Raw genomic sequence first — 25,033 nt, forward strand, 5'->3', positions numbered from 1 at the left:
TGTAGTATAGTATGGAAAATGTTTTAATAAATTTGTGTATTTGTTCCACCCATCCCCCAAAGCAAGAGCAAAACATGTTGTTAATTGTATCACTTTTAATATTTACTATAATCAGAAACATAAACTTTCCATAATTATTCTTTTCATAACCATGACACTACAATTTCAAATTAGTTTTAACTTAAAGTACTGAAAGTTGGGTGGGGTATTTTAAATTTTGTTGTAAGTAATTTTAAATTATGGAGTTTGACAAATTTGTCAATAAACATGCTAGTCAACTTATTTTCTTTCTTACATATGTTTTCTGTGATTTTATATTTGCATTCTTAATTCTAAATTCTAACAAATGCTAATAAAATAACTAAATTCTAATAAAATTTATTCAAATCAATTTTTGGGAAGTCGCTGCATTTATGTTCCAGACACTTTTTGTTAACTGACCCCTTTATATTCAGTTAGTTACAGATTTAAGAAATGAGTTCAGAGTTTTTATTGACAAACTATCAACAAAATGCCCAAGCTGGTCTTGAACCATGATCTCTTGATCATCTCTGAAGTAGTTAGGATTACAGGTTTTGGCCACCTTGTCTGGCTTCTTTATTTGCCATAGACAGACAGATAGGTCCTGGTACGTAACCTAAATTTCTCTGTCCATATAAACTGAAAATTTGAATCTTGTTTATCTCCAACTACTGCAGCATCTATATCTGAACTGCGCATCTGTCCCTGAACATCTGGAAGTGGCTGGAGAAACATCCACTTTACACTCATGGGCCTGCCCCTTACCACCATGTGACGGTCCTTGACAGTTTCCTTCTCAGTCTCCACTCAGCTCTCCCAGCAATGGATCTCTATTGAAATCTTTATCCTCCCTCCTCTCAGACTTTTATCACTGAGAAAGTGGAAATCACAAGAGTATCAACATATTCATTAATAACACCTACCTGTACCCACATAATTGCTTTGTTTATGTTAGAACATGAATTACCACCCTCCTAGTCATTTCATCTAGTTATGGCCAGTGTCTGTCCCTTGGAAAAGATGCCTGTAGTCAGCTGCACATTCTTGAGTAATTTTTGCTGTTGAGTTTTCCCACTTGCATACTTACCATGGATTTTTAATCTCCCATGCCAATAAAACCTTCCCACTTTTGTACTTGAGCAAAACTTCCTTCTCTACACTGACATCACCACCCCTCCCAGAGCTCCGACCTACTCCACTCTTGACTGAACTCCCATTACTGGGGTGAGCCATTTGTGTCAGAAGAAAGTTCAAGGGCTTATAATCAGTCTTCCTTCCACTGGTGCTTGCTCTCAGCAGCATTTGATAGATTGACTTTTTGATCCTTTCAAGTTTCAATTTTTTTTTTTTTGGCTAGGCACTGGTGGTTCACACCTGAAATCTTAGCTACTCAGGAGGCTGAGATCTGAGGATCTGTTTAGAAGCCAGCCCAGGGACGAAAGTCCATGAGATTTTTGTTATTGTTGTTGTTGTGGGCCTTGAACTGTGGGCCTGGATGCTGTCTCTGAGCTCTTCAGCTCAAGGCTAGCAGCTCTACCACTTGAGCCACAGCACCACTTCTGGTTTTCTGGTGGTTATTTGGAGATAGGAGTCTCATGGACTTTCCTGCTCTGGCTGGCTTTGAACCTCGATCCTCAGATCTCAGCTTCCTGTGTAGCTAGGATTATAGGCATGAGCCTATAATCCAACGCCGGACCCCATGATACTCTTATCTCCAATAAACTACCAGAAAAGCAGTAGAACTAACTAGCTTTGAGCAAAAGAAGCTCAGGGCCAGCACCCAGGCCCTGAAATCAAACCCCATGGCTGACAGACAAAAAAATTTTAGCCTAGCTGCTTTTCAGTCTCTTTTATTATATTTTCAAACTTTTCTATTTTCTGATTGTCATTGCTGCTGTTTAGAAGGTGATGAGGGTTTGTTTGTTTGTTTTTTTTTAATTTTAAAACAGAGTTGATCACTTTTACCATATTTAGGCACACACTAATATTAAGTACTTCCACATTGTGGTGAAATAACTTCCAAACTTTTTGCTTGTTTTTGTTTTATTCTAGGTTGTTTTTGAGATGAGGTCTTATTGTGTAGCCTAGGCTGGCTTTCAGTGTCCTATGCAGGCCATTAACTCATCCTACCTCAACCTCCTGAGTTCTAGGGTTTAGAGAGATGCTCTGTCATGCCCAGCTTTACTTCCCCTCCCCCTTTTTTTTTGGTGGTGATGGTACTGGTGTTTGAACTCAGGATTGTTTCTCTCATGTATTTGGTTACAGTAGTGATTTAAAAAAAAAAAAAGCTGTCTATTATGGGTGGAAATAAGATTGAAGACCTAAGAAGGCATCACAAAAGGAGAAAAGCACCATGGAAGGTCAGAGTAGGAATGCCAGCATCCTGGCAGTAAGGAACCCATAAAAGAGAACTACTAAAATGGGTGCTGGTTGTTCATAGCTATAATTCTAACTACCCAGCAGGCTGAGAGCTCAGGATCTTGGGTCAAAGCCAGCTGAGGCAGACAATTCAAGGAGATCCTTATCTCCGCTTAACTAGCAAAAGGCCAGAGAGAGGTAAGGAGTATTAGAAAAGACAGCAGAAAATAAGAAAAATGGAGGCAATCATAATTCTAGTGTGTATTAACAATCTTAGAGGGAACTTGGAATGTTGCTCACTGGTGGAGTACTTTCCTAATGTGAGACCAAGAAAACACACACACACACACACACACACACACGCATTCAGAGACTAGCATAGTGGTAGACGAGTGCGTGTTTGACATATTAAAGGCCTTGGATTCATCCCAAGTACCAAAATAAATAAAAATAAAAGGGCTCAGAGAAAGCCAAGTAGGAGAGTAGGAAAAAGCCACATTTAGACATAATGAAAATGTAAATACCAAAGATGAGGGAAATTATATTAAAAAAAAAAAAAGGTTCCCAGAGAGAAAGCAGATGGCCTAAAAAGGAACAAGAATCTAACAGACAGGCTTCTCTCAAGAGCTACCCTGGAAACTAAAGCAACACAACATTTTCAGAATCCTGAGAAGAATTTTGAATCTTGTTTTATAGCTAGCCACGCCCTCCTTCAAATCTGGAGGTGTAATAAAAATATTCTTAAGCATATAAAAATCTCAGTTCTGTCAAGTGATGATTTGTATTAAAAAGTATTATTGGCCAGGGCACGGTGCCCAAAAGTCAGGAGAAACCAATAAATCTGAATCAGCTGTATTGGAAGATTGCCAGTCTCTGTGTGTGTAACACGTGCAAGGTAGAGCCCATGTTTGTGGAGCAAAGTGATTCCGGAGCAGCCATGCTCACAGGAGACTTTTTCTAGAACCTAGATAAGGGTTCTAAGCCTCTGCTTGACTCAGGCAGACATGATGATCTGCCAAGCTGTAATATAGTGTCTAGGGAACAAAGAAAGTATTCATTGCTATTGGTTTGGGCCCTGCTCCAAGAACTGCTGATTTGTGGGTTTGTGGATAGAAAGGACCAATCAGAAGGCCCAAAGGAGGCACCTTCTGTCTTCACTACCAAAAAGACACAATAGGGAGCTGAGCCTTTGTTTTGATGGCTTGAGTTCTTGGGTTGCTATGAATCTGCCCACACAATCTCAAGAAAGTCCTTTAGACAGCAGTCTTCTTGATGTTGCTGGTGGATGAATGGAAACACCGCCAACAGAGGCCCTGAGACTCCTCCAGCTTCTAATTTGCTACGGGATTTCATCTCATGATAAAAAGCTGAAGTCAGAGGGAAGAGGCCCTCATGCCAAATTCTTTATTATTATTATTATTATTATTATCTTTAAGTAGTTGTACAAAGGGGTTTCAATTCAGCATGTGCATTTGTGAGTACAATGCATCTTGATCAATGTCATGCCTTTCTCCCACTGGTTTATCTCTACTTTCAGCTTTTCCCTGGGAAAATTCTTTGGGGTTCAAGATGGAGAAGAAACATGCAGAACCAAGAGATGTGAGGATCATTGTCTCCCAACACTTGTACCTTTTTTTATTATGCCAAAGTATATATAAAATTTACCTTGGAAACATTTTTAGTGCATAATTCAGTGGCATTAAGTGATGTTATAAAAGCACCACCACTGTCCATCACTTGAATTATGTTTGTAATGCATTACTGGTGTTGGCTTTAGTCATGTTGCTTATGCTTATCAGTGGCTCTGGCCCATAGCTGCCTTCTGTGTAGAAGCAGCAATGATGTTGGTTGTCATGGTAGCCTGGATTATTAGGAGTTGCTCAGTTTCTCTTTTCCTGTGTTTTGGAGTATGTTGCATTACGTGGAAATTGCTGACTCCTTTTAACTTTGTTGGAACTGACTCAAAGTCACCTGTCCAAGTGTCTATTTTTTTTAAAGAAAAACATCTTGCTATCTTTTCAATTTCTTTTTCTTTTCTCTTTGTTATCTTTTTTTTTCAGTCATGAGGCTTGAACTCAGGACCTGGGTACTGTCTCTGAACTCTTTGATCAAGGCTAGCACTCTACCATTTTAAACCACAGCTCCACTTCTGGTTTTCTGGTAGTTAATTGGAGATGAGAGTCTCATGGACTTTCTTGCCTTGGCTGGTTTTGAGCCACAATCCTCCAATCTCAACCTCCTATGTAGGATTACAGGCCTGAGCCATTAGCTCCCAGCTTCTATTTCTTTTACAAATCATTTCTCACCCCTTCTTAAATTGGGCATTTTTTAACCTTCAATTTCATCTACAATAAAAAAATATCATCCAATATTTGGTTGTTTACACATGTACTCTAACACTAACCGAGCTGTACCCCAACCCACTTTATCTTCAGGTGCAATCATAACTTCACAATTTACAAGTAAGATGTGTTAAAAAAAAAAAAAGAGCAATTATCCCCATTTTACAGACATGAAGAAATACTCCAAGTGAAGGGACCTTGGCCCATGCTTGGAATAGAACACTCGTGCTACAGAAACCACAGGAGTTCCAGATTTCCACATCATCCTGAGAGCTGCTGCTGACTAATGGAAATGTTTACAATGCTGATACACTTCAGTCAGTGTTCAAACTTTGAGGTCAATGAGGTACAGAAATCAAAAGTTCTGAAGAAGTTCCAAGAGATCATTAAAAGACTTCTCTCAACATTAGCGAGCTTGAACTCAGAGTCTCACATTTGCTCATTTTGCTTGCTTGGCTGGTGCTCTACTATTTGAGCCATGTCTCCAGCCCTTTTTGACCCACCTTTGGATGTGAGTCTCCTGAGTAGCCTCTTGAGTAGCTAGGTTTACAGGCTTGAGCTACTGGCATCTGGCTTCCTCTTTATCTTTTTTGTCTTGCTCCTTTTCTCAATTGTTTAAGTCTCTTAAGTGAAGACACAAGGGATGAGGGAGGGATGAGTTGCAGGCATATGCTGAATTATAGAATCAGGAACTTTGGAAGCTCTTGATCTAACTGAGTTTCTCAACTTTGATACTAATGTTTGGGGCTGGAGAGATCGTTCTTGGTGTTTGAGGCTGACCTGAGTACTGTGATATGTCTTGTGTCATCTCGTTTCTACCCACTAGTAGCACCTATCACCACTGGATGTCCAACCAAAAATGTTCCCCACTCATGACTAGAAACTACTGGTATTTAAATTTACCACATACTTTAAACAACACCTCATGCAGCAGTTAAATAATTAAATGCTGTAAAATTTCCCAGGTGTTCTTTATCTTTCTTTTGTGTTTTACTGGAGTCCTTAAAAAAACTTGCTGGTCAGCTGGTCAGCTATGGGAGCTTCAACCAGTAATTCCAGCACTTGGGAGGCTGAGACAGAATTGTAAGTTCTTGTCTCAAAAATAAATCTGTCTCAATGAAAGTTAATAGGCTATTGTGTGTATGCATGTGTGCATATGCACATGCCTGTCCTGAGCCTTGAAGTCAGTGACTGGTTGCTGTCCCTTAGTTTTTGTTGCTCAAGGCTACACTCTACCATTTGAACTACAGCAGCACTACTTCTAGATTTTTAGTAGTTAATTGGAGATGAGAGTCTCATAGGATCAAGGGAACAGAAGACCCAGAAATAAACCCACAGACCCAATATCCACCTAATATTTGATAAGGGAGCAAAAAACACAAATGGTGCCAGCAGAATTGGCTATACACATGCAGAAAACTGAAGCTAGATCCTTGTATATCACCCTGCACCAGAATAAATTCCAAATGGATCAAAGACTTCAATGTAAGGCCAGATACTATGAAAATAGTACAGGAAGGGGTAGGGGAAACACTAGGGGTCCTAGGCATGAGTTGAAATATTCTAAGATCCAGAATCACAACAAATTAAACAAAGACTGGATAGATCAGATTGCATCAAACTGAAGAGTTTCTGTGTGGCAAAGGATAAGCTAGCAAGATAAATAGAAAGCCCATAAAGTGGAAGAAGATGGTTACTAGTTATGCATCAGACAAGGGTTTCATAGCTAAAATATACTTAGAGCTCAAATAATTAAATCACTCAAAGATACAACAACCACATTAATAAATGAGCTAAAGACTTAAGAGAGATTTCTCAGAAGAATTAAGAATGGCCAGTGGACATATGAAGAAATGTTCAACATGTCTGGCCATAAAAGGAACGCAAAGCAAAACAACATTGAGATTCTGCCTCACCCCAGTTAGAATGGCCATTATCAAGAAAACTTCCAATAACAGATGCTGGTGGCCATGTGGCCAAAAGGGAACTACACTTTTGTGGGAATGTAAACATGTTCAAGCACTCTGGTGTTGCATTCTAGAAAGTCTTTTGACTAAATGTAGAGTTACTCTACAACCCAGCAACTCTACTCCTTGGCATTTATCTAATAGGACAGTCATATTCATTGCTGTATTGTCTACCATAGCCAATATATGTAATCAGCCCAGATGCCCCTCAGTGGACTAATAGATCAAGAAAATGTATTATACACAATGGAATTATATTCATCTATCAGAAAGAATGATATTGTACCATTCATAAGTAAATGGAAATACTTGGAAAAATTATATTAAGCAAAATAAGCCAGACCCAAAGAAACATAGGTTGCATGGTTTCCTTCATGTTGTAACTAGAATGTGCCTATAAATCTATAAGTAAACATACTGAATGACTAGAGACAAAAAATACACTTGGATATGCTAAATTATATGGGACTCCAAATATTCACACAATGAGACAAGAAGAGGATATTCTTAGGAGAGGACCACAAAAGCTCAATAGCTATATGAATGTGATCATATAAAATGATGTTTATGGAAATGAACTCCAAGAAATGGAAACAAGACATTTTTTGTTATTTTACTTTTTGTCCTTTTGATGGGATGAAGAGTGAACAAATGCAGTCATGATACTCACTAGATGCCATGTTGAAAATGACCTTTGCAACTTGTTTTGGAGGGAGTGGGAGGGAAAAACTGGGAGAAAATGAGGGAAGAGGTAATGTACTCTTTACCTGACTTATGCAACTATAACCTCTCTGTACATCACCTTTACAATAACAAAAATTTTAAAAAATAGAGATTTAAAAAAAAATAACTATGTGGGCTGGGAAGGTGGCTGAGTGGAAGAGTGCTTGCCTTGCATGCATGAGGCCCTGGGTTCAATACCTCAGCACCACATAAGCAGAAAAAGCCAGAAGTGGCACTGTGGCTCAAGTGGCAGAGCGCTAGCCTTGAGCTGAAGAGCTGAGGGACAGCGCCCAGACCCAGAGTTGAGGCCCCATGACTGACCAAAAAAAAAAAAAAAATACAGTTACATATTCTTCTTTGTCATCACTGCTCAAAAATAGCTTATTAACACAGGTTTTGAATAAATGTATTTTTATCAGGAAAAAAGGGGGGGGGAGTTTCATGGACTTTCCTGTCCAGGATGGCTTCAAACCAATCCAGGATCTCAGCCTACTTGGCTGTCAATAGGCTGTTTCTTAAGTGTGATGCTGGCCAAGGTGCACTGGGTTACACCTGTAATCTCAGCTATGTGGGAGGTACAAGCATGAAGACTGGCAACTGAGCAAAAACATCTTGTGTTACTAAATCAGATCATAGGAACTTGCTCAACTCTTCTAAAACTTCCTTATTCTTATTTGGATTAAAGCACGCATGGTTTAGGATATGTAAGCACAGAACTACAAATGACACTTATAGTCACAAAAATACACTACTGTACTTTGTGCTGATACTTAACTAAATGTACTAATTAAACTTGCAGAGACCAGGGCTCCATGAGGCCCTGGATGTAATTTGGTTACATGAGACAAATATGTGCCTCTTATGAGTTTCCCTTGGCTTCTATTGATAATTTTGTATGCTCTTTCCCTCCTACTGATGTTATAAATGTCTAAATGACTCTTGGCAAAAAAAAAAGAAAAGAGGAAAGAAAGAAAGGAAGAAAGGAAGGAAGGAAGGAAGGAAGAAAGAAAGAAAGAAAGAAAGAAAGAAAGAAAGAAAGAAAGAAAGAAAGAAAGAAAGAAAGAAAGAAAGAAAGAAAGAAAGAAAGAAAGAAAGCCCCCTACCTTAATAGGTGGATCAGGCACTATGTAGTAGGTTCAATGCATCTCCTCCCAAGTGCCACCCGTGTGACATTTTCTTCCATGTGGAAGCAAAGCTTTTCCGATTCTGTATCTTTTGTCAGAGATTTGTGTTTTTCAGTGTCCTATTTAATAACGGTACAGAATTACCTTAAACATCTTTACATTGGTTTAAACAAAACAAAACAAAACGCCAAGGCACTAGAGGTGATCTCTAGTAAGTAGTTCATGGAAATAATCATTGCAAAATGTTCGGAAACTGCTGGGTCCTGGTGACTCAGGCCTGTAATCCTAGCTACTCAGGAGGTTGAGATCTGTGCAACTCAAAGCCAGCCTGGGCTGGAAAGTCCATGAGACTCTTATCTTCAATTAACCAGCAAAAAGCTGGGGAAGTGGCGCTGTGGATTAAGTGGTAGAGTGCTAGCCTAGCCTTGATTCCCAGTTCTGGCACACACACACACACACACACACACACACACACACACACACACACACACACACACACACTCGGAGGAAAGTCAGTGTGGTTCACCCACAAAGGGCTATTTTCCTTCAAACATCAAGGTCAATATTTAATTCCGTTCTGGACGTTCAGTTCAGACGTTCGGGGAGTCCACAACGCCATTTCCAGCCTTTCTCCTGCTGTACTGAGTAACTTTGCGCTCGGGTCATTCTCCCAGGCCCCAGATCCATTCTGCCTGTGGGGACCACGCGGGGTGACAGTCCTTCCGCTGAAGATCGGGTGGCTTGCTTTAGATTCTGACTTCCGCACGAGGGGCCTGTCCTGGCATCGCATGGGGTGGGCCCTGGTGTCCTTGTCCCTCAGGCCAGGTGCGCCGCGGTGCGCCCACGAGACCTCGGACAGCGCCCCCACTCCCAGCCCCCCACGAGTCCGGCCCGCGCGCGCTTTCCCGGGGCATCCTCAGGGCGCAGAGCGGCGGCGGGGCGCGGGGTGGCGGCGGGGGCCGCGGGCGGCGGCGGGCGGGGCGGCGGCGCGGGTCCGAGGCCGGCGGCGGCGGTGGCGGAGCATGTGACCACGCCGCGCGGGGCCGGGTGCGCAGTGCCGCGCGGTGGCGACTGCGGGGAGAGCAATGGAGGCCGCGGGCGCCTGAGAGGCGGGAGCGCTGCCGGGTGCCGCTGCCGCTGCTGCCGCTGCTGCCGCCGCCGGGGAGGCTCCGCGGGTGCCGCCCGCCCTCTCGCCAGCTCGCTCGGGTCGCCGGCCTTCGCTCCGCCAGCCCGGGCGTCCGGGGGACCGCAGGTGAGCGCCTTCTCCTCCCGCCGCTAACCAGATGGAGACAATGGGGACCCCGGCCCGGCGACTCCCCACCGCGCGCGCTCCCTCCGGGCCGGGCCCGTGGCACCCCGGGACTCTCGATCTTGACCCCCGAGTGCACGTTCGGGGTAACCGGCCTCGAACTTGGGGCGTCGTCCCCGTGCGGGGCGCGGACCCTGCCCGAGGAACCTGCGCGCTGCGCGGCGAGCGCGCCTGGGGTCCCCGCCGGGGAACCTGCCTCCGGGCTGCGCCCCGGGAACTTGCCGAGAGCGTGGGACCTAGCGGTCCCCGCGCCCCTTCCCGCGCCCCGGCGTCCCATCCCGGGCGTCCCCGCGCGGGGCCAGTCCTCGCCATCCCAGCCGGGACGCCGACGGCTCAGCCCTGCTGCCCGCAGCCGCATCGCTTTGTTTAACCTCCGCAAACCGTCGCGCACAAACTCTTGCTGCCCCAATTCTGATGAGCCACCCGTTCGGTGGCCGAGGGGAGACAAAGGTTTTCCCCTCCGTGGGCGAGGGCTGAGCCGGGGAGCGCGCGGCCAGGGTGGGCCATTTCCGCTGATCGCCCCCCAGGCCGACCGAGGCGGGTGTCCCCGATACCGCTGCCGCCCAGGCTGGGCCGGCTCCCAGGTGGGGAGATCCGACCTCTCAACCCCGAGGACCGGTGGGGGGTGGGGCGGGGGTGGAGGTGGAGGTGGGTGGGGTCGCCTTTAAGAAAACGGTTATCAGTCAGACGAGCAGATGTTTAAAATTTGTGCTCGATGTTTTCGAAATAGCAGCATCAGAATCATTTTCTGAATTGTGCTTTGACAGGGAGACTACGTATTTAGAGACACATTGCTTAGGTGTAGGGGAAGGGAGGAAGGAAACCTAGAAACTACCACCATGTGTTGTGAAATTTTAATATGGCTCTATGAATAATGGCCTGGAAACTGATCTGGTTTAGGGGTGTGTGTGTGTGTGTGTGTGTGTGTGTGTGTGTGTGTGTGTGTGTGTGTGTGTGTGTGGTTTAGGGGTGTGTGTGTGTGTGTGTGTGTGTGTGTGTGTGTAGGGGAGGTGGTGAGGGAGTGGTTCGAATACAAAGAATAAGGGAATTTAGTGGGAGAATCTTAGCAAATACCTTGAATTCATTAAGTTGTCCGTTAAATCGACAATACCCTGGACAAACTGCCTGCAGTAGTTGAATGATACATAAAATGGCCAACAGTTATGTGGTATTGTGTGTGACAGGGGAACCTGAACGGAACCATCAGTTTTGAATAATTTTGAAGAAGTCGGCGAAAGGAAGGCATCTTCTCCATGGCCTTTATTCTTTGAGAACAGAATCCTACCTACTTTGGCATAATCAAGACCAGATTATCTGGAAGTAAAACAATTTCGTAAACATTTTGATGACGAACCTCCTAGAGGTTATGTGATTGTAGTATGGATTAATTCTAAAATACGCAGTTAACTGTTACACTATTAGATCACTTGATACTATGAATTACTTACAATGTTTTCTAGTCAAAGACTTCTGCTCAGACTCCTCTAACAAGATGAGAAACTTTCAATCTCAAGACATAGCGGTAGATATGGAACACTGAAGGAACACCCACTTGACACACTTAGGGCATTGGTATGAGAAAAGCTATTGGAGAGTTCTCCATCAGCTATAAAACATGCTGACAATGTTACTGTTATCGCTAGAGGTGGAAGCTGTATTTTTACATTGATTCCTTGCACAATTTCAGAGCAATTAGTGGAAATAGCTTCAGGGCATAGTCTTGTGGCCCATTAAAAAAATAGTTTGTATTTCTAACCTGGCCCATAGTAGGTGCTCAGTAAATAGCATACTTGAAAGAATGAACTAATGAAAATCAAATCAAAATGAACAAAAGTGCAAAAGGTGAAACTGTCTTACTTCCTTTAGTTTAACCAATGTTTACTGGAGGCTTTCTGGGGACAGGTGCTTTGGAAAAGCATTTCCCCTGCAGTGCATGAAAGCCAAGACAACCCCCCCCTTCCATGTGCTTCCTAGAAGTGGGGGCCTCCTGGGTGGTTCTCATGTGTTTCTCCTGTAACTGAAGAGAACAAAAGAACAGTTCACTTGTTAGGTGTGTTTATACTTCGTCCCAACAGCCCAGGGAAGCAGGGTAGATATTATCATCCCTGCTTTGTAGGTGAGGGGAAATGCAGACTCACAGGGATTAAATGGCTTGCTAACTCCATGCCACCAAATGACCATGCGGAGGGGGCGGGCAGAAGCTGGTGCCGCACCCCAGACAATGCCACTCAGATTAGACCTCAAAAGTTGAGCTTTTGGATAACCTTTAAATAAGGACAAAGTGCATCTTACCACCCAGTCCTTACTGCTGTGGGTAAGTGTGCAGGTTCTAGATGCAGGAGACTGAGTCTGAGTGTGGCTTTTCACATGTCCCTCCTTTTGTGCTTACAAGTTTCTTCATCTGTACAATGAAGAGGTAATGGGTCTTCCCTTTATGATTCTTTTTTTTTTTTTTTTTTTATGATACTGGGACTTGAGCTCAGGGCTTTATGCTTACTAGGCTGGAGCTCTACTCCTTGAGCCATACCCTGAAATTTCTTTGCTTTTGTTCTTTTACCAGTAGGTTCTTTAAAAAAATTTTTTTTAGCTTTTTTATTGTTATTATAAAGGTGATGAAAGAGGGGTTAGTCACAATGTCATAAGTCCGATAATAAGTACATTTCTCTTTGGACACTGTCACTCATTCCCTCACTCTCTCCCAGTTTTTCTCTCCCATCCCTGCCCATAAGTTGTATAGTTCATTTTCAACATAGTGTCTAGTGAGTATCACTGCTGCATTTGTTCACCCTTTATCCCTTTATTTCTGTGCCCCCATTAACCTCCCAAAGACAGATAAAGGAAAAAAATGAGGCACAAAAGGAAAAACAACAACAAAGAAAAATACTTCTCATTTCCATTTCCTTGAGTTTGTTTGGATAAATATTATTTTATAGGATCAGATGCACATAGGCATTGTGCCTATATTATTGCCCCCTAAGAGTATCCTTAGGTCTCACTGTGTGTGACTGCCTGGAGTCCTGTATAATTTACCACGTTCCAGTGTGTATTAGATCTGTCTTCTGTTTATGAGAGAAAACACGTGCCATTTGTCTCTCTCAGCTTAGCTGAGAGATATACTATTCCATTGTGTGTAAGTACCACATTTTTTGGATCCACTCATCTATTGTAGGACATCTGGGCTGTTTCCATAACTTGGCTATTATGAGTAGTGCAGTAATGACCATGGATGTGCTAGTGTCTTTACCGTATCCTGGCTTGTGATGTTCCAGTTGGGTCTTGAATTTATCTCTGGCTAGCCTGGCCTTCAATCCTTCTATTTATGCTTTCCATACAGCTGGTAAAACAAGCACATACCAACATACTCAGTGAGATCTCGTTAACTTTTTGCCCAGGCTAGCTTCAAACTACAATTCTGATTTTGGCCACCTCAGTATCTGGGATTACAGGTGTGAGTCACTGCACTCTGTTTCTAAGGAATGTTGTGAAAATCAAATGGAATAATATGAGTATCAGTATCAATTGAGTTTTATTTTCATTATTATTAGATAAAAGTGTGGCTTTAAATTGGAGGGGGCACAGTAAGAGTAAGAGATGCAGTTTACAATGCTGTTTTGGAAACAGACACATTGTAAATATGTGTGCATATACAGATATAAACTATATATGGATGTATACATATGTATATATATAAGCAAACATGTCACTGAGGAACATCCTCTGCTCTTAGTATTTACAGACAAAGTCTTACCATATAGCTCAGGCTGGCGGCAAACTCCCTATGTTGCCCACGCTGGCCTTGAACCCTCCATCCTCTTGCCTCAGCCTCCTGAGTCTTGGGATTTATAGGTGTTTGCCACCACTAAGCATTATAAAATAATACTTAGATTTCTTAAGGTCAGCGCAGTCTTATATTTTTATTCTATCTTATTTGTAAAATCCCCCTTTAGAGGCACATGGTGACCTCCCATTCTGTTTCTTGGATCAAAACTGCTAGTTTGAAAAGCCCTCATCTACAAGATTATCAGGAGATGTACACTCAAAAGAATCTGATGTTAAATCTCTAGCCTAAAATGTCATGGCTTAGTGGTAGAGCTCTAGCCTATCATCTAGGAGGCTGGGTTTGATCTCATCACTGCAAAAGAAATTAAAAACCACTTAAACATGTAGTGATCATTTAGTGCTTATTTGATATGGCTAAGTTCTCATGCTAAGCATTCCCTGTACACCTGCTATCCAATTTAGTTCTTACAACAGCCAGGCATAGGGTCTTGTGTTTCCACCAAGAAATAATTCATTTCAACTGATAATTGAAACTAAGACTCAACAGAGGTGAGTTCCTAATGTTACCAAGGGATGATTTCAGGGATTCAAATAGTTCTATAAGACACAGTCCTCTCACTGTGTCTGCTAAAAGATATTTCACCCTCCTTTAACACAACTTGAAATGGCAACATTGAGAATTTACTCATCATGGTACAACTTTTTGTAGTTTCTTTGTTGTTGTTGTTGTTGTTGGTTGCAGGGCTTGAACTCAGGACCTGAGAGCTCTCTGAGCTTTTTTCAAGGCTAGCACCCTACCACTTTGAGCCAAAGTGCCACTTCTTGTTTTCTGGTGGCTAAAGTCTCACAGACTTTCTTGCCTTGCTAGCTTTGAACCCTGATCCTTAGATCTCAGCCTCAAGAGAAGCTAAGATTACAGGCATGAGTCACCAGTGCCTGGCTTATAGTTTCCTTTTAAAGGAAGTTAATTTTTCAACCTTGTAAAGCAGTATACATAGGAGACCAGTAATTCAGTCTTCTTTGGCTGGTCTTGTGGTGTGTGTGTGTGTGTGTGTGTGTGTGTGTGTTGTGGTGTGTGTGTGTGTGTGTGTGTGTGTGTGTGTGTGTTGATCCTGAGGCTTGAACTCAGGGCCTGGGTACTATCCCTGAGCTTCATCATTTCGTTCAAGGCTAGTGCTGTACCACTTGTGCCACAGCTCTACTTCTGGCTTTTTTGGTGATTAATTGGAGATAAGAGTCTCACAGACTTTCCTGCCTCGGCTGGCTTTGAACTGTGATCCTCAGATCTCTGCCTCCTGAGTAGCTAAGATTATAGATGTGAACCACCAGTGCCTGACTGGCTGGTCATTTGATATAAATATTTTGGAGTGGCTTCTCAGGTTTTTGTGAAAGATTCAATTAATTGGACATTTTATTGGTGCACTAAAAGGTTTAATACTTCTTTAAAAGAGACACAAAACAGCTGTGTAGCTCTAAGAAGACTTCATAATGAATGGATGTCACAAATTATTAAGGTACAAAATGAAGATGTAAGAACTGCAGAGAGCACGTTATAGTATATTGATTGATCCCAAAATTCCAAGGCAGTAAAAGCACTAATTGTACAAGTACTCATAAGCTATTACCACCAATGAAACCTCTATATATTCACAGGCCAGTTCTTTACAGGTGTTTGCTATGGCTGCAGTATTGTTTCGTATTTTCTGGGATTCTATTCTCTTAAAAATATTATTTGAAAGAATGAAATAGCCTTTAAGTAAGCATATTTTTATCGCATTACTTAGTATGCACAGATAATTTAATGGACAATGAAAGGGAGAATTTCACTACTTTTCCTACACATCTGTTATTCAAATTCTTGTTGCATCTCATTTGCACTCGGGTACTTAAAGGTATTTCAGTTTGCTTTTGTGTTGTAGCTTTCCATATTTCTGCATGTAGGGGGCTTTCAACCCTTAGCCAAATTATTTAAACAGTTAATTTGCTGAGCAAAGGTTAGTCATTTCCAAAGCATATAATTTTAAGATCAGGGGCTGGGAAGGTGGCTCAGTGGTAGAGTGCTTGCCTTGCATGCATGAGGCCCTGGGTTCGATTCCTCAGCACCATATAAGCAGAAAAAGTTGGAAGTGGTGCTGTGGCTCAAGTGGTAGAGCACTAACATTGAGCTGAAGAGCTGAGGGACAGTGCCCAGGCCCATTTGCCCTCAGAAAATGATTTTTGCAAGTTGGAGGAATAGCAGCATATGCCTGTAATCTCAGCACACAAGAGGCTGAGGCAGGAGGATTGTGGGTAAGTTTGAGGCTAGACTATGCTATATAATAAGACCCTATCTCAAAAACAGAACATAATAAACCTCCCCCCAAAGAAAGCAGTTCAGTTAATAGATTTGTATATTACTGTAGTGATTTGATTTTTGCTTATTAATTTATTTCTTTTGTCTTTTTGCCCTTAATGGATTAAACACTGTGAAGTGTTAGAACTATTGTATGGTCACCATCACCGTAATTTGTATGTTCAGTCAGTTTGAAAACTTAGTTACCATTCCACTTAGCGCCCCTTTTATTTTTTTTTGGCGGTACAGTGATTGAAAGTCAGAACCTCACATTTGTTAGATTTGCTTGCTTGGCTGGTGCTATGCTACATAATCCATGCCTCCAGCCTGCTTTTTGCTGGTTAAGTGGAGATGGAGTCTCCTGGATTTTTCTACCTGGGCTGGCTTTGAACTACAATCCCCTAGATCTTAGCCTTAGAAGAGTAGTAGCTAGGATTACAGGTATGAGACAGCCAGCCCCTGACTTACCCTTTTAATTCTTGATGTGGAAATACTTAGACATAAATTAAGTAAATTAATTAAATTAAGTAAATTAATTTGCATATTGAGTTGTAGTAGTGGCTTTGAGGTAGATGCTCATGAATGTTCTCCATGTGTGATTTCCACACGTGAGATGTCCAAGATTACATATTTCTCATCTACAAGCAAAAAGTTATTTGAAGGAACTGTGTGAATGGGAAAATGGAAGAGATGTTTTTTATAGTCCTGATATCAGCATTATAGTCATATGATGCATTTAAGAAGTCAGTAGAGCCTCTGTATTTACAGGCCTTTGTATTCTGACTTATGTGTCTCTGTGTGAAAAGATGAGGCCATTTACTATGTCGAAAATAAAAACTATGAATATTTTCAAACAGGTTTTAAAATCTTTAGCAGCCTTTTTTATATATTTGTATTTTATCCAATGCTAGGCCTTAGGGCTTTTGAGGAAATCTCGGAAAACTTGCTTGTGAAACCTGTGCTACATGAAATAGTAAGTGTTTGAGGAAAAGACACAGAAACTGCGCCCTCTAACTTTTTTTTTGTTTTAGTTTTTTTTTTCTTCAGGTAGGGTCTTGCATTTTTTGCCTCCACCAGCCTTTGACTAAGAGGCCTTTGACTTAGAAGGTTCAACTTCTGGGCCTTCTGTGTAACTGAAATGACAGGCACATACCCTCAGGCCTGGCTTGTTGATTGTGATGGGGCCTTGCTCCATTCTCTGAATCTCTACCTCCTGATTAGTTGGGATTACAGGTGTGAGCCACTGCACCTGTCCTCACTTTGGGAAATAGATAAATCAGAAGTACTTAGGTCACTAGAGACAGGTTGTTAGACTAGAATTTAGGATCAGGTAGCAACTGCTAAAAGGGTTTATTTGAAGGTACCAGAAAAGAAGGGTAGCTTGTTAAGAAGATATTGGGCTGGGGAAGGTACTAATAATCCCACCTGCTGGCCCATTGCCCTCACTGACACCCCTCCTCCCCCACCCAGGATTAGGGATCTGCTGGCGGTAAGGGAGATCTGGGGACAAGGAAGGAGTGAAACAGGGTTACCGGAACACTTGGTTATTATTTATGTCTAGGAGAAGCCAAATTCAATGAATAATCTGGGAAATTCTTGTACATAATTGTTAACCCATGGTTTCCTCACTTGGAAGAAGCAAAAAGGAAAGATCACAGATCCAACCACCATTTCCAAAGCCATTTCAGGCTCTAGTAGGGTCACAGGTAGAATCCTGGTGAAAGCAGGAGACAGGCAGCAGGGTGGTGGACACATTGCTGCGGAATCCCAGGCCGCCCCACATCACGGCTTCAGAATTACCTTCATTTTCAAAAAGTTTTTTTTAATATACTTATTTGCAACTTAAAAATTTTTAAACTATTTTTAACTGATAGATAAACAACAAAAATTGCTGGGTGCTAGTGGCTCATGCCTGTAATCCTAGCTACTCAGGAGGCTGAGATCTGAGGATCACAGTTTGAAGCCAACCCAGGCAGGAAAATCCGTGAGACTCATCTCCAACAAACTACTCAGAAAAAGCCAAAAGTGGCCTGTGACTCAAGTGGTAGAGCTCTACCTTGAGCATAGAGAGGCTCAGGGACAGAACCTAGGTCCTGAGTTCAAGCCCCAGGATTGGCAAAAAGAAAAAAAAAGTACATATTAGCGTACATATATATATATATGTACATATATATATACGTAGATATATGTACATATATATTATATATACGTATATATATATATGTATATACGTATATAGAGAGAGAGGGGGAGAGGGAGAGAGAGGTGTATATAGAGGATTGCCTTTAACAATGCAGTTTTGAATATGGTGTATTTTGATGAATGTCACCTCTTTCAATATTCCCATTCATCCCTCTCCCCACCCCTTTCCTCACTCCACTTTGTAGGGTATACATTGAATTTCCGCAAAGTCCTTACTATTTCTCACATGACTTTAGTTTTTCTCTCCAGGGGATGGTAGTGGCAGATGTAGTGGCTTTATGTATGCTGCAGCTGTCCATGCATGTCTGTGATGGGTTAGGGTTGCTAGCATTAATGAGGTCAAGGTCACAGGTTCAGTCCCTGGGCAGGCCAGTTAGCTTTACTTTGTTCTGGGCTCTGTCTTGTGCTCTTAACCCAGGCCAGCCATCTGGCGGAGGCAGATCATTGTTCATAAAGGGACTAATGAGCCAGCACGGTTGGAAGGAAGGGCAGGAGTCTTCCCCCAGTAGACCTGGAGGAATTAGAGAAATCATTGCAGTCCTGGGCAAATTTGTGTTTCCTAGCATTATCTTCATCTTCGGGCGATAACACAGTTAGCAAATGTTTTTCTTGGTCGTTCCCAGTGAATTCTCAGGTTACGCGTTGTCTTCTCCTTTACGCTGTCTTCAGATGTCTCATTGATTCAGGAGTTACACATTATCTGCAGTGTTTTTAACTGCCTTGAGCGTTGTAGCACAGGGACCTGGGCAGGGAAAAGCAGGGCAGCCTGACAGGAACAGATCAAAGCCCTTCCTGGTTTACAGATCCAGTTCCACGGACTTAAAAAAATGCAAGGTTAAAGAAAGAGAAAGAAAAAAGAAAACAGCATTTTTTACTGAAACTTTCCCAGGAAACAGTTTCTAGTTTCTCTAAGTAAACCTTGGTTTGCAAAACTGTTGTTTGATTGAAATAATTTCTAGGATTACCAGGAATATCAGAGATCATCTAGCCCTGTCTGTCTGTCTCATTTCACCCCATTGGTCCCCCGCAGGTCACTCCAAACTGACATGATCTGTCCACTTAAACAACATGCCAGATTTCATATGCTTGAGATGAGAAAGACTGCAACATATATCATTAATGATTTTTAAGTATTCATTGCATATGGGAATGATAACCTTTTGACCATGATGGGTTGAATAAAAATACTATGATCATTGATTTTCCCTGTTTCTTTGTTAGCCAGGGATAATTGCACGTATGGCTGTCATTGCATTGCTGTTGGACAGCATGATCTAGACCAAGTGAGGTCTGGTGAGAAGGCTGAAGTTCAGAGGTCAAATAACTGAGCTGAGTTTTCCATTGCCTGTAACTCACATTGTGAATAGGACAACAGGAACTGCATCCCCTAGAGGACCGTCTGATGTGTGCAGCCATTGTATGTTGCAAGATGTCTGCCCAAGTCATTGCACATTGGTGGTAAGGTCAGGTGTGTGTGTGTGTGTGTGTGTGTGTGTGTGTGTGTGTGTGTGTGTTTCAGTGAGTGTTCATATGTCATGTTAGTTGTCTCACGTTCACTTTGGTGATGAGCTTTGTTTTCTTCATAATGTTGCTGTTGAGGATGTTTTGCTTTCCTGAATAGGTCGGAGGCTCTGTAACTTTTAGTTAGTTGTGAGAAAAGCAGTTTCTAGTATTGACATTAGCAGTTGTAACTCTGGGCTAAATAGATAGGATGTTCGTTCAAGTGAGCACTGTAATATGTTTTTTTCTTAGAACAAAAATAATTGTGGATAGTGTGAAGGAACTTTGGTGGACCAAGGCGTAGTGCTGTGAGATGTAAGCAGCTCTGTGGGACTGTACTGATTAATGTCTTACAGATGTCTACTGTAAGGTAGCAGAGGCAGTGGCAGAGTACTTGCCTAGAATGTACAAGGCCCTAGGTTTGATTCCCAATATTATATATATATATATATATATATATATATATATATATATATATATATATATATATATATATATAAAATAGATTCCTACTGTATGCAGCTTCAGATCTTTTGGGCCCATGCAGAGTTCTACATAGCTGTGAGTTTGCTGTCAGCTGTCCAGTGACAACTAGCAGACAGCAGTTTTGTCAGTGGGCTTGGACTCTTCAATTGACTTTACAGTTTAGGTGAGCTCATGTATTTATCCACATAGAAGAGGCAGTGTAGAGGAAAAGATGTGTAGACATTACATATCACTTTACGATGCTTTTGTTTGTTACAAACAATTCAGATTAAGTTAAGAACCCATGGCTCACACCTGTAATCCTAGCTACTCAGGAGGCTGAGATCATAGTTCAAAGCTAGCCTGGGCAGGAAAACCTGTGAGACTCTTATCTCCAATTAACCAGCAAAAAAAGCTGGAAATGGAGCTGTGTGTTAGGTGATAGAGGGCTAGCCTTTGGACAGTGTCGCCAGGTCATTAATTCAAGTCCTAGTGCACACACACACACACACACACACACATACACATACATGCACACACACACACACACACACCAAACAAACAAAAAACCCTTGTTGATCCTAAGTACAGAGAAATAAAACAAGGCGGCAGTCTCTGGTCACCTTTGAGTAGGGAAATGAAGTATCTATCCTGTGGTCTGAAGTTTAATGAGAGACTTCATGTCTATCCTCAGCTCAACTCTCCGCTGTATCTCACACGAACAAGCACATACTTACACACCATGTGCTGGCTGCCGTGGCTGTAGCATGAAAACAAGTCAGAGGAGGCCAGTTCCTTGAATGTGACAACGGTGGTAGATTTCAGCTTATAACTTTTGTTGTAGTGTCAAACATGGGATAAAATCAATGTAGAAGATTTTTTTGGAGATGATATTCTGGTGGGAGATATTTACAATAAACAGCAATAAATTACATATTTATCAGGTCTGTAACATAGTGTCAGGTAGCGAGGAGCCCCGCAGGAAAGTTAGCTGAATGAATGGATAACAAGGCGGAACTAGTTCTAGAGAGGCCAAGAGAGGTTTGAATGACAGAGAAGAAGCCACGGGATATCTGGAATCTTCTAGATTGAAAATCCTTAAATCTAATTCAGTGAAAATCTATGGGGGTTCAAGTTTTAACCTCAATTTAAATGGGTTTCTAGAAGGCTGTAGTTCTCACAGTGTTGTTTGGTGGTTCCACTAGAGTGGCTCTGGATGGGCCCAGTCTATTTATCACTCCATCTTTTAACTAGCTTGATACATATAGCATCGTCTCATCTTAGGAAGCAGTTTCTTAAGGGTTATGGAAAAATACCACTGGGATTGGTAATCTGCATTCTGTCTGTTTCCCCAGGACACTGCTCATAAGAAACCTTATAGAAGTGGCTTATAGAAGTGGGAGATTCTGCCATTTCCCTCACTGGATCCAAAGCAGTTTTCCCATAGATCTGAGAGCTCATCAACATTATTTTAATATAAATTCAAATGAAGTGGGAGCTCTGGGACAGCCCTGTTTTAATTACAATTGGAATGTGTCTTTGGAGACCAGTTCTGCCTATTAGAATCATAGGTGTCATTATAATTATTTTTTCTAAAAGAATCATGAATAAGTTAGGTCTTGCCTTAGGTCGTAGAGTTTGGATTACAAATGATTTCTTTTCAAATCAAGTGAAAGACTGAAAATCACAAACATTTTTGTCTTTGGCTCTAAACTGTTTTCCTTGGTGATGTGAAAGAGCTGAGCAGTAATCAGCGGTAGAAGAGTATGTGTAAGGGTAGCTTGTTCTGGACTTGGTAGAGTGTATGTGCTTAGCATATGCAAGGCCCTGGGCTCAGTCCCTAGTGCACACATGTAGCTTGTTATCTGTGTGAGATATTGGGTTGTGTGAAATGTCCTTATCATTCATTGCGAATCATCCCTGTAACTTTAAATTGATTTCCTTCACCTCCTGTCTGGAGTGACAGGAATCTCCGGCAACAGGCTACCCGAAGCGATAGTCATGTGGAGATAATGACTCCTGACCTTTGCTGGCATGGAATCCAGGCTGTGCTGTTGAATTTCTATGGATGGTACTTCACAGCCAGTGCACCAGACCAGTGTGAATTATTTAATTCCTCTCATCCTTAAAGATAGCTACAGGAGTTGCAATGAAACTGATGGTTTGGCTAGATGCTCATGGCTCTTGCCTGTATTCCTAGCTACTTAGGAGGCTGAGATCTGAGGAGCTGGGTTAAAAGCCAGCCTGGCCAGAAAAATCCATGAGACTCTTATCTCCAACTAACCACCAGAAAACCAGAAGTGGAGCTCAAAGTAGCAGAACTCTAGTCTTAAGCACAAAAGCTCAGGGACAGTGCCCAGGCCCTGAGTTTAACCTCCATAACTGACAAAAACAGCAACAACAACAATAAAAAATCCTGAATGATTTATAAAGTTGGGGTCTTGTAAATGAATTTGTACTCTTTTCTCCTTTTCTCTTCCATGGCACATAGAAATGTTTCCTGGGTCTTTGGTCTACCTGCTGTTGCTTACAATCCCCATATTGCCTATGTCTACCAGTTCCTGTTGTAATGAAATTTATCTTGTTAAAATCAAATTCTCCTCACAGTATTTGCATGCATTTGTCTTCCACGGAGTATGTAGTTATTTTGTATAGAGCTTTAAGAGCATAAGAAGGATGAAAACAAAAGAGGAAGGGTACCTGTCAAACTTTCCCTTAGTGACCACATTGCTTTACATTGCCTCATGCAAGGCACAGGATTCTGATGTCTCCCCATCTTCATAATACTGCTAATTTTTTTTTATCTTTTATTACTAATCATCCTAAGTGATTGTGAAATGGCAGCTCGTGGTGGTTTTGATTTGCATTTCCTCAACTTTTAATGATGTTGAACATCTTTTTTTCCCCCTGTGTGCTTATTTGCCAATTGTATTTCTTCTTTTCTTCAGAGAAATGTTTAAGTTCTTTGCTCGCTTTTATTTTTTTGCTGGTCATAGGGCTTGAACATAGGCCTGGGATCTGTCCCTTAAGTCTCTCTGTGCTCAAGGCTAGTGTTGTACCTCTTTTGCCATAGCTCCACTTCTGGATTTTTCTGTGTATGTGGTACTGAGGAATTAAACCCAGGGCTTCATGCATGCTAAGCAAGCATGCTACCACTAAGCCACATTTCCAGCTGTTTGCTCACTTTTGAACTGAATTTTTTTTAATGAGTTGTAAGAGCTCTATGCATTCTGGATACATGTGATATATACATATATACATTCTCAGAGTTTCCACATGTTTCCTTTGTTAATGTCTTAGTTATACATGAATACGAAAATAGAATAATATAAAAATTAAGCAGTAGACATGAGCTTACGTGTTTCCAGGGGATTGTAAGATTGCTTCTGCATGAAAGAAGCTCCTAGGAGTGACAAGATGAGTCAAGTATATGAATCCCAGTCTGGACTCAGGTTCTCTGGAGACTTTACAAGTGTTTCTCCCCCAGCAGTGGGGCAAGGCCATGCTGAGGCCTGGGGGACATTGGCCTTCTGCAGTCATAGCATCTGATATTGAGTGGAGCTGTGATGGGTCACCCAACAATTTTCTTTTCTCTGCCCAAAACTTTACCAATAACCTCTTCCCTCACTTGCCCCCCACCAAGTTTCTTTCTTACTTGGCTTGCTTTGATTTAATACTGATGTTCTTCTTTTCCTTGTCATAGTCTCCTTCTGTTTTAATTTTACATTTGCCTGGGGTAGAATCTTGTCCCTTAGATCATGGTAGAGACAAAAAAGTTACCTACTGCTTCCATGAGCAACCAGCTCTGGTTTACTTTGGTTTACTCTGGTTCTTTCCTCTAGGTTCAGGATTATGTGCTGTAATTCTATCCACAAGGTGTTTGTCATTATAAAATCTGTTTACAACCACTGTATCCAAGTTTCTCAAGAAGTTTCCCTTTCTGATTGCAATGGTCAGTGTTTGATCACAACCTGAAGTTGCAGTGCCATTCTTATTATTTTCTTTGTCAAAATGAAGAAAATTGCCTTTTTGACTATCCTCAAGGCTGTACTTAGGACAACAGAAAGAAAACTTCTGATCAAGACTATTTTGTGGTAATGTGGGAATCTGAGTAAGCAAGCAAAAATCTAATCGTGTAGATTTTTCAGGAACTGGCCTTTCTAAAGTGATAGATGAAGAGAAAATGTGTAAAAGAAAAGCAAGTGGTAGAGAGCTAGCCTTGAGCAAAAAAGCTCAGGGACAGTGCCTAGGCCATGAGTTTGAGTTCCAAGACTGGCACAATAAAAAGCATTAATTTTTAACTAAATGATCTTTATGACTTTTGTAAGCTCCAAAAAGTGCAGAAAAAAATTATCTAGGTGAATGAAGGTCATTAAGAAGTTTAGAAATAGCTGGGTAGCAGTGATTCCTCCCTGTAATTCTAACTACTCAGAAGGCTGAGATCTGAGAATCCCAGTTCAAAGCCAGTCCGGGCAGAAAAATCTGTGACATTCTTATCCTCAGTTAACTACTCAGAAAAACCAGAAGTGGTGCTGTGGCTCAAGTAGTAGAGTGCTTATGGGCAGTACCTATGCCCTGAGTTCAAGCCCCAGACATGCAAAAAAAAAAAAAAAGTTTAGAAGTAGTGTTGATTCCTGACTTGCCTTTGAAAAGGCAAACAAATAGGTAATGGAAAGCTGTCTCTGGTTTATATCTTGAAGTGATGAGGAAGAATTCACTGGATTGTTGTGTGATACCTACATGCGTAGTGGCCTATACAATTAGCATCGACAGAAATAACATTAGAGTCACGAAGTCATGAGTTGCATCATGTTTGTATGCACCGTGGCCCTAGCTCCATCTCACGCCCCAAGCCTGGATTCTTTGCATAGCTCTATTATTGTTCAGAGCCGCCAGTAGTAGGGTTTTTG

This window comes from Dipodomys spectabilis, unplaced genomic scaffold (assembly GCF_019054845.1).
Source record: "Dipodomys spectabilis isolate Male_0828 unplaced genomic scaffold, ASM1905484v1 ptg000043l, whole genome shotgun sequence".
Classification (NCBI taxonomy): Eukaryota; Metazoa; Chordata; class Mammalia; order Rodentia; family Heteromyidae; genus Dipodomys; species Dipodomys spectabilis.